Below are 17,011 nucleotides of genomic sequence, written 5' to 3' on the forward strand. Positions count from 1 at the left end.
CACAGCCGGGCATCGCGAGAGAGGGACGTGCCTAATTCTAGCAGGCAAAGCGCAGGACTTAAGGCTGTTGCAAGGCGGTAGTAGTTGGCCAGTGAGCTTGGGAAGGGGGAGGGTGAGACAGGTGGTGTCTGGCTGAGGTGCTCCTTCCCTCTTGTGAGCGGAGGGGTCTTTGCCGCGGGAGAACAGGGCCTGGCTGACGAGAGGAGCGCGAGGAGCGTGAGGGTCTCAGCCCGCTGGGACACCAAGGCTGCAGGCCCTGTTCAGAAGGCACCACGAGCCGAGGAGGCATGTGGGGAGGGAGCGTGTGGGCAGGACTGTGACACGGGGCAGAAGCAGTCGGAGCTGTTGAGAAACAGCGTGGGGACAGGGGCTTGAGGGGGCTGGGTAGGGTTAAGGCATGGTGCGGTTTTCCTGCAAGCTTGGGTTCCTGATTTCTGGGGTGAGGGCAGGAGCAGGCAGGTTTCCCTAATAAATCCTTTCCTTTGCACCTTGGAGTGGAATTTATTGTTTCTGAAGCTTGGGTGAAGAAATAATCCTCCCTTAGCCAGTTCTCTGTGTGGTGAACGGTAAGAAGCTTGTCATGTTCATTCCCGTTGGGTTAGCTTAGGTGGCCGGGGACTGTGCAATGCCAGACAGTAGAGTGTGATGGAGGGAGGAGGGTGGGTGAGAAAAATGTTGGCAGTTTAATGAAAAATGGTATTAAAGCAATAAAGCGTGAAAAATAAACATGCTCTGTGACAAATGCCGGCAGTTACAGAAAGCAAGCAGGCGAAAAGGTAAAAGCAGCGCTAATGCCTAGGCAAATCTAACCCAAGAAACTGTTGTTTCCGAGTCCTTCTCTTGTTAAGAAGATGGTGACGCAGTGAACCTTTCATTTAGTATCCCTTGATTTTTATTATAAAAATGGCTTTCAAAATGCCTTATTTCTATTATAGGATGAGTTTGCAACAGGAGTTGCATCGATTAACTGTATTGTTTTTTCTTGATAATCTTTCTGTCTGTAGCTGTTTACTTAAGGATGAATATATTTTAGAAACTACCAACTTGATAGAAAAAACCAGCACGTGAAAATCCCACTGATAAGGCAGAAATTTTACATTGGAAAATGAGGAATTGCACAGTGCTGACAAGCAGTTACGTTCAAAACCTTGGGAAGAAAGGTATGCAAGAATGTGGGTTGAAAATGCGAAAAGGGAATTGAAAACAAGTTTTCAAAACGTTACAGCAGAACTAAAGCAGCTGTTTGGTGAAATTAAAGAAGCTGGGAAAACTACTTCCTTTGTGGAAGAAGTGTCAGAAGATGGCTTCAGCGATGAATTGAAGAGTTCTCATGTTGTTTCATCTCATGCAACAGAGTCAAGTAACAACTTAGAAAGTAAAGGTGAATTTGGAGATACTAAACTTATGCTAGGTGGGTGAGTACCCAAAATGGAAACTGTAATCCGAGTCTTGGTGTCCTTTCTGATCAAGATAACTGAAATGCAAACACGGAAGATACCTGGAGTACGGATGAAGAAGATTGCACAAATAATATCAATGATACAAAGGTGCCTCTAGCAAATGGAGAGAGAGAAAAAAAAAGCCTCTTATGGAAATGGAAGAGAATGAAGATGGAAGCAGCAGAAATGCAGTGGGAGGTTGTGAATACTTCCTGAGATACAGCTTAAAACCCAAGTCTTTTGGATGACGTTTCTAATATGATCCCTAAAATAAGACCAGTTTCTACACGTGATGAAAATGCACTTTTTGTAACAGAGAGGGAACCTGGAAAAGACTCTGGATTTAGTGATGATTTTCCCAGGGACTGCTTTATCGACAACAAAATAGGAGAAACAGAAATGGAAAGTCTTTTTGCAAATGCTCAGCAGTCATGTGCCATGCTGAAAAGGAATCTTGATGAAGAACTAAAACAAGATAGGGGAAGATTTAAGGGTAAGGTAGGAATGCTGCAAATAGTAGTCCTGGCTTTGGAGAAAGAGAAGGTACAGCTGCCAAAAGAGGTAGTTCACCTGCTACTCCTTTATTCTTTAATCTCGCTCCGGATCAATGGTCCTGTTCACTTCAGCTATTTGTCACGAAGGGAAGATGCTTCCTACAAACTGGGTTTTGTCCTAATGGAAATAGGTGACTGGTGAATAAAGAGGGCAGTGGAGAGTTGTCTTTTTCCCCATTTTTGGAAACCGGAATGCATTATTGTTCCAGTTTAACAGCAGGTGGCACTTGGTTCCAGTGCAAGTAGTTATCACTTCATTGCCATAAAAAGAAATCCATATAAATATGTCGGTTCTGATTCTGAATCAAAGAATGAAAATAGCTTCTGAACAGGGTCTTGACTATTAATTCATGTGCTGTGATATCTGCATGGTGTGTCTTCATTGTCTTTTGTGAAAGTTCCTCTTTCCTGTGAAACCATTTGTGTTTGTGGGTTTGGGATCTTTTTTTTTCTTTCCTCCCCTTGTTCAGGGAGCAGTAGCCCAGCACAGTTCCACTTGATTTTTTTCTGGTGGTGTTACAACTAACGCTGCAGTCCTTCTAACTGTCCATCAGTAATGCTTTCACTTTTTTGTTGTTCATGTTTTAAGAGACACTATTGTTTCCTTTCTAAGGGCTGTATTTTTGTTATGTCTTTCATGATGAGTGAATTTGAAGAACTCTCAATGACATTATACACTTTGTAGTGTAATTTTGTGAAAATGCTTCTCTATGGATTAAAAAAAAGATTTCATTTTGTATTATTTCAAAGGTAAACCCTGAATCAATCCATCTTGGATGTGGTGTTTCTGTCTTCTAGAAATACTAAGAAATACATGAAGCTTAACTTTGTTTTTATAGGTTGAGAAGAAAAAAGCAAAGAAAGATGTTCAAGAGCACAGGCGGTGGCAAAACAGGAATGCCTGGATAAATTAAATACACCACCAGGCAACATGACTAATTGGCGAATGAAGCAAAAGATTACTCTAAGGAAGAACGCCTGTTTGAAAATGGAGAATGAAAACACTATAGAAGAAAAAAACAAAAAGAGTTTTTCATCTGGGGAGAGCTCAAAATTGATTAAAATGCCAATGAAAGGGTCAGCTAAGGAAATAATCTCTAATTCTTATTTGTAGTGCTATGTAAGTGTCTTAGGTTTTCTAATACTGTAGTAGTTGAAGTAGTTTCCCCAGGGGTGAAAGCCATAGTGAGTAGTCCACTGCTTCTCAAAAAGCGAAGAAAATTTCTTTTTAGAAAACACGAAGCTCACGATGGAGGTTCAATTTTATTGCCTGCTCTAAAAAAAGAAAAGGAGACAAAAAAAGAAAACAAAACCCACCCAAATTCCTGTGATTTACATGTTAATACTGAGGCAAAATGCATCTTCAAAACCAGGAAGAAAAGCAGACTGGAAAAAGCCGTTACTTTTGTAGGAAACGGCCACCTAGAAAAGAAAAGTAGGAACTTGGGGTTTGCTACTACTCCCTTTTCTAGGTGATTTTAGTGATCTCCGTGCAGTTGGTGTTTTCATTAAGTTAATATGCCGTTTGTCAGGAGAAGATGATATTACCAAACCAGTCTCAAAAGTCTAAAGAAGGCACACATATTTTAATGTAAACCTAAGCAGGAGTTTTTTCCTGTCTGTCCTTCAAAGGAATCTCTGCTCTAGATGCTTTCTGTACCGTGGCTATTTGGATATAGTCCAGCTTAACCTGGATCTAGCTCAGATTCCGTGTGTCCCCCTCACTCCTAGGGGCAGGTTTTTTAAGCACTTGGGCATCTTCCATGATCTTTGCAGTCAAGTCTGTGGTTTTATCATAGATATTTGTCGTCTCAGTTGTTTCTGGACATCATCTTAAGTATGTCTGTTTCACAGAAATACTTTTTGCAAACCTACTCACTCGGTGATTTTTTTCTTTCTTTCTGTGTAATGCACTAAAGTTGCCCTGAATGCCAAAGGTGCAAAGGAAAGTAAAAGACAGCCTTCAAAGCAGAAGGCTCATCAGCAGATGAGCTCTTCCAGTGGCAATCATGGTCAAGTACCGGATGAGAGCACTTCCAGTGAAACATCTGAGGATGAAGGAAGGTATGCATATAAGGAATGTTGAAAATAAAACTTACTGATAAAAACTGACCTGAGAGCTGGAGGCAAGTTTGGGGTTTTTGTTGTATTTGGGGTTTTTTGGCAAATCTGATGCATATGAAGATTCTTATTCTTTCGTGTGACCACACTACCTGATGCGCTTTGTGTTGACAAACACTTCACTTTTGTTTAGAGTGCCTTGAACATGCTGGCCAAGTCAACAACGAGGTCACGTGCACAAATTCTGATTAATTACATGAGTGTGTGCACAGGCATAGAAGTATTACATGTGTTTAAAAAGGGCGAGGAGAGACTTACAGAAAAGCAAAATTCCTCTTTCACTGCAGGTATCTCAGGATTTTTTGCCCTGCTCCCCGCTCCACCTTTTCTCTTGCAGCTGCGTACCCTCCTGACTTCTTGCCCACCCTGAACTTACTTGTGTGGGTTGTGGCAAAGTGAGAAAGAGAAGTTGTTGACACTGTTCAGCACTAGCTAAAAATCTGGTGTGTTATCACCGCTGTTTTGGTCAGAAATCTAACACACAGCGCTGTGTGGGCTGCTGTGAAGAAAACAAACTGCATCCCAGCCAGACGCAGGACACCAGAGAATCCAAAATTACAGTTCTTTGACCTGTAGGAGAAGGATTCTCAGTACTGAAGAGAGCTAAACCCCTGGTATTAAACAGGGAATGCACGTAACCGTAGAGCTACATGTCTGTAGCTGTAAGATTTCTGTCACTTTGCGTGAAGTTTAGGGAACAGTTATTTCAACTATTTGCTTAATATCTTGTGGAAAAATTAGCCTTCCAGTAGACATAATAGTACACAATAATTGTTTCAGTCTTGAACTATATCTAGCAAAGTTACTATACTAGATTTTAGTTTAATTCACTTCTGAAATGAAGTTTTCAAAGCAACTGTAGTGTTATTCATTAATCAATGTAAGCATTTCAGTACTGAAATATATTTCTGTTTTCTAGACCTGCAGCAACAACCGGGAGTGAAAAGAACAAGGTACTGTAAAACTGGTTTCTTGATAAACGGTTTCTATCAGTTTTTAATCACTTAAATGGGAACTGTGTTTATGTCGTTGTGATAAAGAACTTAGTCCCAAAATAGGATTGCAATCAAAGTTTGCAATTTATTAAGCAAATAGAGGCAAGCAAAGAGCGCTGGGTGCGCCGGGAGCCTCCGCTCCTCCAAGACGCGCGCTGTACAAAGTTTATTTTTGGTTTATATTTCCTAAACTAAGACATATTCGTAGCTATTTCTAAGAAAGGGTCGGTTTATGTCAATGGGTCCTTGGAACAGGCGTGTACTTCGTGGCGCGTGCTCTTTCTATCTCCGAGGGTCTTCTTAACCCCTGTCTGGCGGTCGGTGGATGAAGTCAGCAGTCTTCCTCGGCTCACCCTTAGGATGACCCTAGATTTTACGCGTGCGCCCTGTAAACTTCTCTTACTTAACACTGTGCTGTTAGCAGCTCAGCCTGCATATCAGGGTGTGTAACCAGATGTCCTTTTTAAGATACAGAAATGAGGTATGTAGCCAGATGTTCTTTGCAAGATACAGGAACTATAGACATTGATCACTCTGTTTTTCTTAAGCGTGTGGATATACAAGGGTATGTAAGACAGAAGGTTACATTTCATCCTGCGGTCCTAGCATTGTTCTATATCGACACGAAGCAAATGAACACATTTCACCATCCCCCATCTTCTTTTTTATGGTATTGATTTGTGTTTTTGTTTCCAGTCGAGTCAACACTTGTCAAATTGGTGTCAATTTTGGATCTTTTTTTGGTTTTATTATCATCAGGGAATGGGTTTTCTCTTTCCCTGGTTCTGGGTGAACAGGTACCGCTGATATTTGTATCCCTTGTATAACCGAGTGTATTAATTTGGTAAAAGAAGGTGTTAAACATGGAATGATTAGCAATCCTCCACATATCCCCAATACAATGATCCCAATTTTAGTAAGCCAACCACCGCCTATAAATTTCCCCCCCCCCAATCCTTCTAGATTGATTACATTCCAAGTTTGAACTGGGACATGTGGAATTTTCTTCATTTCTTTTATCAGCTGATTTACGGCTTTTCCTTCATCATCACTCTCTAAACAACAATTACTAAGGTTAAATTTTCCACAGACTCCTCCTTCTTGTGCTAACAGACAATCCAGAGCTAAGTGATTTTGATACAAAGCGGTTCTCATCTTGGTATTTTGTTTTGCAATTAATCCAAGTGCATCTCCGGTTTTATTTACAACTATTTCTACTACAGCTTGTAGCCTAATTACTCTATTAAGCATATATATTGGGGTCCTATAACCCCAGGATCCATCTTCTGCCCACGTAGCTGGATCATAATAGGCAATGATTCTTTCAGGAGGCCATTCATTATATTTCCAATTTCCATTTGTAAGCTTCGTTTATGGCGCCTTTTCCTTAGCTCATCAGCTTCAGCGTATACTGGGACCCCTAATCGCTCTCCCTGAACTCTGGGTAACAGGAAAAAACTGGGTCTTATAGTTCCTAATACACAGGATCCTGTCCAGTTCTTTGGTAAATATGCATAGGCTAGTTTGCCACAAATCCAGTAACGTCCTTCAGGAGTTGGCCAACCGTTGGGTGTGTTTGTTCCATTGGTCCAGTTCTTAAATTGATGATTCATTTCCCGTGGGTTTCCCCATTTATCCCAGCTATTCTGAGTTTCATTCCATAGGTAACCTCCTTCACACTCCAGGTTGCCTACTTGTCTTCGTTTGGTTTTTTAGATTTTGCCAACAACGTCTTCCAATTATACTCGTTTGGAGTACCCATTGTTGTTTTCTATTACCCTTTTTCATTGTTTCCCATGCTTGGGGATTGCTGATGTTGCTCTCCGTAGCCTCCCATGGCCGTCGTTCACCTTGATTTGTTCCACCACAAACATAACAATTAGTTATATTCAATGACTTAGCAATGTTTTCAGCAAGATTTATAAATAGATTTTTAGCAACTGTGGGAATTTCATATTTTACTCCTGTTTCTATTTCATGATAAAATGAGTTGAATAACAGTCTATGTTGCACTGACTCTTTTATCCTTTCTTTGATTTTCATATTAATAACTACACCCGGGTCTTTTCCAGGTCCATATATCTTAAGTCCAATTTTGGTTACTTTCTTCTGTTTCCAAATCTCTAAATTTATAAGGTTAAATTTACTAGATTGCAGGTACGGGTTGTACAATTACTGTCTGTTTGTACCCTTGTGATTGAAGCTTGTAAACTTCCACGTGGATTATCATACCCCCAGCCTGCAGTATCCCAGCATACACAGGACCATCCCCTTCTTCGGCATAGGTGTGTCGATTGATACCTCGCGGTTTGACTAGGTACATGATCAGGGTTTATTTGACATTGATGTCCGCCGGGGCAGATGTATTTTGGTTGATTACTATAGTACCGTCTCCACTCCAAACTCCCACAATTAGTGTCTGGATCATCATCTATAATATCACATGCATCAAAGATTACTGATACTGACGTGTTCAAATTGGTTATAACCCGACTTGTTCCAATTAATCTACCTACTTCCGAATTTGTCTTAATTTCCACCCGATACTGAGAAGGGAGTTCTTTTGGATCATAGCAGACGGTCCTGTTACCTTTTCTGCACAGAGCATACTGGGTTTGGTTATGAATGCAGTTTCCTATTTTCTGGTCTTTACAGTCATAGACCGTATGAGACACCAAGGTTTGGGAACTTACCCGTCCCCTTCTAGTAGTTACTATACATTGATTGCAGTTGTTGGTCGTAGCCTGGGTTAAGGAACTCACCCCAAGCAGGACTAGAAGAGGTCCGGTAAGGGCTATAGCGATCGATGGTCACAGCCCGAAGGGGTTGCAGCCCTTGGCAGACCTTCCAAGCCGCAGCACCAGTTCCCTATGCGGTCTTGCCCTCTTTGTTAATCTTAAGGGATCGCCTCTTTTAAACAGCCAGATGAGATAATTTGTATGCTGCGTCCCAAAAATTTTGGTATATATTGTGGATAGCTTATTACTGCCTCTTATTTCCTAAAAACACTTCTTGATTAAATCAACAACAATAAAACCTTACCCAGGGTAGGTTATGGAAGGGGGGGGTGGCTTTGTACCGAATACACCGAAACTCTAAGCTGTTATTTAGATAGTGTTCCTGTCCTCCTCCTGGGGAAGTAATATACTTAAAACATTTGGAACACTTAGCCCTTAAAAATAAACATCACTGTTTACATGACGGACAGGCACTAGTACCGGCTCCTCTCCAGGGGCTTGAGAGGGTACGACTTTTTGTCAATCCTCCTATACATTAATACATTACTGGCTCTTAACTGTTCCCAGTTACTGCTTAATTCTACAGGAGTAATTACAATGAAATTCCCACAGCAACTTAGCTTATGCTCTTTGATGAAGGCTTCGTCAAGTTCTTCTGATGGTTAGTTTAGTTCTTCCTGGTTCCGATGTTATTTTCCACTCCTTCACCAGACCTTTTACTCGCGAAACATGTGGCCATCCTTTCTCAGCAGTTCTTACAGCTGTTTCTGTAGTTAATAAAACAAGAAAAGGTCCTTCCCAGTGAATAGTGAATGCTGTACCACTTATCTAAAGGATGACGCACCGATGTTTAGTTGAAAGTCGGGAAATGTCCAAGGACCCTTATTGCCACATGACGGATGCACAGACTGCTAAGTGCTTGGGTTGATTATCTTCAGAAGAGACATTTTGTCTTCGATTCCTGTTGTACATGCGATGTGGCGAAGATGGAGACTTTAAACGTGACCGCTAAGGAATAGAGTCTGCGTAGAGACAACTCCTCAAGGACACTGCGCAGGCACGAGATATGTAAATGGATTCTCAGAATTGTAATGAATATATAAACAGTTTCTTGGAAAACTAATGAAGACGTCTGAGTAGCTTGTATAAAGGGGGGACTGAAAAGCCCCCTCGGTGTGCATGACTTTGGTGGAGCGATCCCCCATGCACCCAGCGCTGCCGAATAAAGATAACCTCTGCCCGCCTGCATATTGCTGACTGATTCTTCAAATCACCAGAGGGGAGATAGGTTTTCTTCTTCCCATGTTTTTATCAACACCTCATCTCCCGCTTTCAACTGATGCATTGCAAAACCTAAAGGTGGTGTTTGAGCCATCATCCCAATTTCTCTCAGCTCTTTTAATCTCTTTCTGATGGTAATGATATATTTTTGGATACTATGATCCTCAACTACACTGTTCCCTAGAGGCATCCCTTGAGAATATGGCATGCCATATAACATTTCATATGGCGATAATCCAGTCTGACTGTGTGGTTTAGTTCTTACGTTTAAAAGTGCCAATGGTAAACATTTTGTCCAGGGCATTTGTGTCTCGATCATTAACTTAGCTAATTGTTGTTTTATTGTTTGATTCATTCTTTCTGCTTTCCCGGAGCTTTGTGGGTGCCACGGAATGTGGTATTCCCACTGAATACCTAATGATTGACATAGTAATTTAATTATCTTGGGAGTAAAGTGTGTGCCCTGATCAGAATCAACGTACTGGATTATCCCATATCTAGGTATCAAATGCTCTAATAAAATATTTACCACTGTTTGTGCCGTAGCTCGTGCTACAGGATAAGCTTCTACGCATTGTGTTAAATGATCTACTGTTACCAAGAAATATTTTATCCTCCCTACCTTTGGTAATTCAGTGAAATCAACTTGTACTTTCTCAAAAGGTCTGCAAGCTGGTTTTCTCCCCCCCATGGCTACTTGTCGAAACACTGTCTTATTTATCTTCCGACAAGTTAAGCAACCCTGTGTGATTTGCTTTGCGATTTCAAAAATCCCAATGCAGCCAAATTGTTTAAGGAAACGATCACTTAACGCCTTTGTACCCCAATGTGTTGTGCATGCAAATGTTCCAATATTTGCCTAGCATAGGCTTTTGGCAACATCTCTCGCCCATCGGGCAGGGTCCATTTTCCTTGTTCTAACTTAGCTCCTATTCTCTCCAATTTTGTTTGTTCCTCAGGGGTAAACTTCTTTTCTTCTTCCTCTCGTCTTTCTTCCTCCTGTGCTACGTCCTGAGTCCTCAAGGCTGCTTCCTGGGCTTCTTGATCTGCTAAATTATTTCCTCTGGTTTGGTAATCTAATCCCTTTTGGTGTCCTCTCACACGTACCACTGCTATCTCCCTTGGTTCTCTTAATGCCCTTAAAATTCTTACTATTAATTCCTGATGTATAAAATTCCTCCCTTGAGTATTAATTAAACCTCTTTCTTCCCAAATTTTTCCAACAGCGTGGACCACCCTATATGCATATTTAGAATCTGTAAATATAGTCCCGCTTTTCCCCTTTTTTAACAATACCAGGGCCCTACACAGGGCATACAGCTCACAAGCCTGAGCTGACCATGATGGACTCAAAGGTCCTGATTCCACAGGTTCTAGGTCCTTATTAATTCTTGCATATCCTGATTTTATTTTCCCTTCCATACCCGGGAGGAGCCATCTGTAAACAGTGCTTCTCCTTTCTCCAATTCAGTATCCCTTAAATCTGGCCTTACCTTCGTCTGGGTCTCAATTACCTCTAAACAGTTGTGTTGTCATTTCTCCGATGGTTCTCCAAACAAAAACTGTGCTGGACTCTGAGCAGAGGTTACCCTCAGTTCTGAGTCAGGGGAGTCGATTAGTATTGCTTCATACTTTAGGATCCGGCTATCTGTTAACCATTTTTCCGCTTTCTGTTGTAAAACACTTCTGACATTGTGTGGAGTATACACCTTTAAAGGAGCACTAAAGGTAATCTTCCTAACTTCCTCTATTAGTAATGCTGTAGCGACCAAAGCTTGGAGACAAGCAGGTCATCCTCTACTTACCGGATCAAGTAACTTAGAACAATACCCCGCGGGTTTCTTAATTCCTGCCCAGTCTTGAGTAAGGACTCCATATGCTGTCTGGTTTGATGTATTCACAAAAAAAATAAAAAGGTTTTCCCAGATCTTGGAGGCTCAATACAGGCACTTGCATTAATGCCCTTTTTATTTCCTCAAATTTCTGATCATCTTCTGTGAATCACTGAAGTTGGTTCTTAATTTCTCATATAAGAATTTAACCTTTTCGCTGTAGCTTTCAAGCCATGGTCTACAATATCTGCCAAATTCCCTTTTTAGTTTGTGGGGGTCTTAAGGCTAGGATCCCAGATACCCTGTCAGGATCCAACTTCTTTCTTCCCTTACTCAGCCAATGCCCTAAATATTTCACTTCCTGTTTTACAACCTGTAATTTTGATCGAGACACCTTTAATCCCTTTTCTCCTAGAAAATCTAACAACTTAATAGTAGTTTCTCGGGTTCCTTCTTCAGTTTCTCCTGCTACTAATAGATCGTCCACATATTGCAATAATTTTACCTCCCTGGGTAATGTAAAATCTTGTAAGATTTTCTCTACAGTTTGTCCAAATAAATTTGGTGATTCTGTAAACCCCTTTGGTAGTACAGTCCATCTTAATTGTTGTTTTCATCCCGTTTCAGGGTCCTCCCACTCAAAGGCAAAATAATCTCTGGATCTCTCACCCAGGGGGCAGGCCCAAAAGGCATCTTTCAAATCTATTACGCTCTACCAAGTATGTTTGGGGGATAGATGGCTCAGTAAAGTATAAGGATTTGCCACTACAGGGAGTTTAGTGATTGTTTGCTGATTGACAGCTCTCAGGTCCTGTACCATCCTGTATGACCCATCAGATTTCTTTACAGGGAGGATGGGTGGATTATGAGGTGACATACGTGGTTCTAAAGTTCCTTTTTCCAGAAGTCTGTCAAGTACAAGTTTTAATCCCTTTCGCCCCTCCATTGGTATAGGGTATTGTTTGACTCTAATGGGACAATGCGGATCTATTATTTGCACTTTTATGGGGCCCATTTCTATCTTTCCAGTTTCCCCCTCCTTACACCATACTGAAGGGTTAATGGCTTCTTCATCCTCTTGTGTTAAAGTGTGAAATTTAATCTGCAGTTTGTCCCCTTGACTCTGAATCCTCAAGTTTAGTTTCAAAATCAGATCCCTTCCTAGTAAGTTGTACTCCGCTTCAGGGAGCAAAAGTAAACCATTAAGACAATTTTTTTTCTCTGTTTCTACTTCTACATCTTTCAAGACAGGTACTTGAAAAGGTTCTCCTTTTGCCCCTACTACTGACATATAACTCTTCCCTTTTTCTATTCCTTTTGGAAGTTTTCTAATAGTGGATTTTTCAGCCCCTGTGTCCACTAAGAATAAAACTTCCTCCTTATGGGGACCGATTAATAATTTTATCAAGGGCTCTGTTGATGTTGAAGTCCCCAGAAGATATAGCCCCTGACACCTCTGTTCTTCTTTGAATACTTTCTCATCCTGTTCCCGCTTGCGACAGTTCTTCCGAACATGTCCCTTCTTATTGCAATAGTAACAGACAGGAATTGTGGATCTTTCTCGATAAGATTGTCCCCTGGGTGTTTTCTCTATTCCCTTTTCCCTTCTCTCTCCAGACGGGGTCTTATTTCTCTGGCTTTCTCTTACTGCTGCTACAAAGATTTTGGCTCTTGCTTTTTGTTTTTCCTCATCTCTCCTAACATATACTTTCTGTGCTTCCCTAAGTAACTTTTCTAATCCTCTCTCTTGCCAGTCTTCCAACTTTTCTAATTTCCTTCTTATGTCCCCCCAGGATCTAGCCACAAATTGTGATCTAAGGAGTGTGGTTCCGGCCACTGTACTCGGATCAATTCCAGAATACATTTGTAGGCTTTTCCTTAATCTCTCCAACCATTCTGTTGGAGATTCATCTCTCCCTTGTTGTTCATTAAATGCTTTATTAATGTTTTGCCCTCGGGGAACCGCTTCCCTTATTCCCTGTATGATTAATGTTCTCAAGTCCCTCATATTCTGTCTTCCTTGGCGTTGTTGATGATCCCAGTGGGGATCCACATTTGGCCATTTGTGGTCTCCCGGGGGTCCTGCCTGATTCTGTCTTTCCCAAATTCTCATTCCAGCTTGCCTAATCGTTCCCTTCTCCTCAGCAGTAAATAAGATCCCTAAAACGGACTGTATTTCTTCCCAAGTATAAGTGTTGGGGCCTAGGAACTGGTCCAGTTTTTCAGCTACTCCGAAGGGATCACCTAACAGGGTCCCCATTTCTTTCATCTGTAGTATTTAATGGGACTGCCACAATCCCGATGCCTCCCTGATTGCCTCCGAGGGGTACCTCTCGTAAGGGATATAGAGAAGCTCCCTCAGATACGGCAGTCCTACTTCTCATACGTGCAGCCGGGGGTCGATCTAATTCGGGTGCTGTTGGTGGTGGAGGCAGGGGCAACGGTGGTACTGGTGGAGATACCACGGCCACCGGAGGGGGAGCTGCCGCCGGGGGTGGATTGTTAAGATATGGAGGTGGTAGGTTATCTAATGGCTCCCATTTATCATCTTTTTCTCTTTCCTGTTTTTCTTCTTCTGCTTTTAGTGTAAGTATTGAGGCTGGAAAAGGACGTGAAGTCCTGATCCATAATCCTGCATAATCACTTTCCTCCTGACTAAAAGGTTCCTTTGAATTAACATGCATATTTAAGGCCTGGCAAATCCAGTCTTCAAAAGAACCGAAAACAGGCCAAAGGACATGTGGTCTTATAGGCTCCTTTGGCCATTCTACCATACAATACTGGATCAATTTTAATTTACTTTTTCCTTTTATGGGGCCCTTGTTGTTCCAATTTCTAATCATTATTGCTAATGGACTTCCTGGTGGTATGTCTGGCAATTTGCTCCCTTTCTCGTGGTCCATGGTCTTCGATTTTGTCTGGCCCATCTAGGAATTTTACTGTGGCAATTCCTACAGCCCTTGGTTACCTTAGTAGGAGTGTCTTGCAGGGGGTTTAGGACCCATCACCCACCCACGAATCCTATAGGAATTGCTTTGGTCCTTCACCGGCCAAGTCCCTCGCGGGAGATTGGAACCGTGGTTAGAAGACCTCCACAATGGCTCTGGAACAAAGTTCCGTCTCAGTCACACTCTTACACACACAGGCAACCGAATCCCACCCAAGGGAACGGTATGCGCCTTAAATACTTACGACTCTGTCTTCGTTCGGACCTTTGCACGCAGAATTACGGGGAAAATATAGTGCTGCAGGAGCAAGGGAGCTCATTAAAAAAATCAAATTCTTTGCTTGCCTTTATTCAGGTTCAGGATGGCGTTAGTCCCGACCTGACTCGAACAGGAGCCACCAAATGGTGGGGCGCCCCTCCTTGATCAAGTCAGAATTCAGGAACCAAAGCCATCCCGGGTGAGCCCCCAGTTGTGAAAAGAACTTAGTCCCAAAATAGGATTACAATCAAAGTTTGCAATTTATTAAGCAAATAGAGGCAAGCAAAGAGCGCTGGGTGCGCCGGGAGCCTCCGCTCCTCCAAGACGCGTGCTGTACAAAGTTTATTTTTGGTTTATATTTCCTAAACTAAGACATATTCGTAGCTATTTCTAAGAAAGGGTCGGTTTATGTCAATGGGTCCTTGGAACAGGCGTGTACTTCGTGGCGCGTGCTCTTTCTATCTCCGAGGGTCTTCTTAACCCCTGTCTGGCGGTCGGTGGATGGAGTCAGCAGTCTTCCTCGGCTCACCCTTAGGATGACCCTAGATTTTACGCATGCGCCCTGTAAACTTCTCTTACTTAACACTCTCCTGTTAGCAGCTCAGCCTGCATATCAGGGTGTGTAACCAGATGTCCTTTTTAAGATACAGAAATGAGGTATGTAGCCAGATGTTCTTTGCAAGATACAGGTACTATAGACATTGATCACTCTGTTTTTCTTAAGCGTGTGGATATACAAGGGTATGTAAGACAGAAGGTTACATTTCATCCTGCGGTCCTAGCATTGTTCTATATCGACACGAAGCAAATGAACACATTTCACACAGGGAAGTGGCTGTGATGAGGGAGAGCGATTTAGTGGGGCAGAAGGTTTTAGCCCAGCCGCAGGGTGGGAGCGGGCCAAACCAGGGGAAGTGATACAGGCTCCCCTGCGCCAGGCTGTGGGAAATGAAGGACCCATTACGGTGACGGTCCCGTTTTCAATTACAGAGTTGAAGAATTGCAAAAGCAACCGCAGGAAATTACCGAGACGACCCTGAGAAGGCGGCTGGTGTTTTTGAAATAATGATGGTTAAAACACAGGATGGTCCATGGCCGGAGCAGTGCGCTCCCCAGCCAGCTCTGGGAGCCGAGCGGGAACTCCCTGTGGGGCCGAGTGCTGCCCTGGGGGCTGGCAGGGGAGCCGGCACAGGGGCTCTTCCAGGTGGGACACGGGGGCACGGGCGAAGGGCCACAGTCACGCAGCCTCTCTCCTCGCCTTCTCTTGCAGACGGACAGCCCGGCGTGCAGGGTGGCAATGCCCTCCAGCAGGGTGAGGCGGGAGGAGACAGCCCGTCTGCCAGCAAGGCAGGCAGCAGCACCACAGAAGGTGCACGCAGCTCGGGCACCAGGAGCTGCCAGCACTTGCTGCAAGCTCCTGCCTCTGCCAGCAGCAGCCTCTGCAGCTTCTGCCCAGGGCAGGGGAAAGGCCAGCAGCACTGCAACCAGCAGACACCGACAGCTTGTCCCATCTACTCGGGGCATCCCTGGTGAGCAGGGGAAAGCCACCAGTGCGCAGAGCAGGAGGCATGCCCCACACAGCCCTGCAGCCAATGCCGTAGCTGGGAAGGAGACAAAGAGGTGCCTTTTGAGGAAGGACCCGGACAAGGTTTGCACTGGGAGCCACCGACCCAGCCAGCAGACAGCGGCACAGTGGCATCGGGAACACAGGCTGGGTGCGGCGAAGATGGCAAGATCAGAGGAGGTCCGGGCGGCCCAGAGTGGCAAGGCCTCTGCAGGTCAGCACGTGCCTGATCCTCATGCACGTAAAAGCACCGGTGCTGCTGGCAGGGTTTCTGTGCCAGCTTCCCTGGGCAGGAGGGATGTGGCTTCAGGGCAGCAGGGACAAGGGGAAGAGTGCGATCTCAAAACACAGGTGACGCTCACCAAAAACAAGTGCAAAGGCAAATCGCTGCGGGAGCACCACAAGGCTCTTCAGGAGCATGTGGCCATCTCGTCAGTGAAGACGGAGATTCAGAAAGCCCAGCCCAGCAGGACAGGCAGTCATGCAAGCGCAGCGGCTCGTGTCCCCAAGAAGAACTGGGCAAGGGCAGCAAGGCCACGGAACAGCCCAGGGTCCCTGCCAAAGGAAAAAGACTGGGGAGAAGACAGAGACAATGAGCTGCCCCAAGAAGAGGGCATCACCATTCACAGCATCTGGGTCAACCCCTCATTCCTGGAGTTCTTCCAGGACCCCCACGCTGGTCCCCAGGATGGGCCCTGCTGGCTGAGCAGTGTAGGCAGAGGGGCAGCAGCAGACGCAGCTGGCAACCTACAGAGCATTTCAGCTATGCAAGGGGAACCCGTGGAAGTTGAGCCAGCAGCTGCTGCCCTGGCCACACCTTCTGAGGAAGAGGGGCACCGCGCACATCTAGCTCCCATAGCAAAAGGGTCAATGAATGCACCCGATTCTGCTCTCCTCAGTGAGCAGCCCACAGCAGCACAGGCAGAGAGCCAGGCGGCTGCCCCACACAGCCCCGCAGCCCACAACATGGCTCTGCAGGACACAGACCAGTGTAAAATGAGTGGGGTCCTGAACGAGGCTGTGGCTGCGATCCAGGGACTCGGTCAGCAACTGGCAGAACAGTGGGACCCAGCACAAAACGTGCATGTGGTGATGGCACCAAGACCACCTTCAGCAACTCAGGACAGCGAGTCTTCCTTGCCTGGAAAGCCTCCAGGAGAGCCCAGCACAGCCTCTCTCGTGCAAGAGGAATGTGAGGATGGGGAACACATGGCTTCTGCCATGTCTGGAGAGCATCAAGGAGAGGCCAGCACAGCCATTTTCTCCCCAGCAGCGCACGAG

The 17,011-nt window shown here is 44.2% G+C and overlaps 1 pseudogene; it reads left to right on the top strand.

Moving 5' to 3' along the window:
- Positions 1-17,011, top strand: part of LOC130143369 (ankyrin repeat domain-containing protein 26-like) — a 247,144-nt pseudogene that overhangs the window by 730 nt on the left and 229,403 nt on the right.

This window comes from Falco biarmicus, unplaced genomic scaffold (assembly GCF_023638135.1).
Source record: "Falco biarmicus isolate bFalBia1 unplaced genomic scaffold, bFalBia1.pri scaffold_27, whole genome shotgun sequence".
NCBI lineage: Eukaryota > Metazoa > Chordata > Aves > Falconiformes > Falconidae > Falco > Falco biarmicus.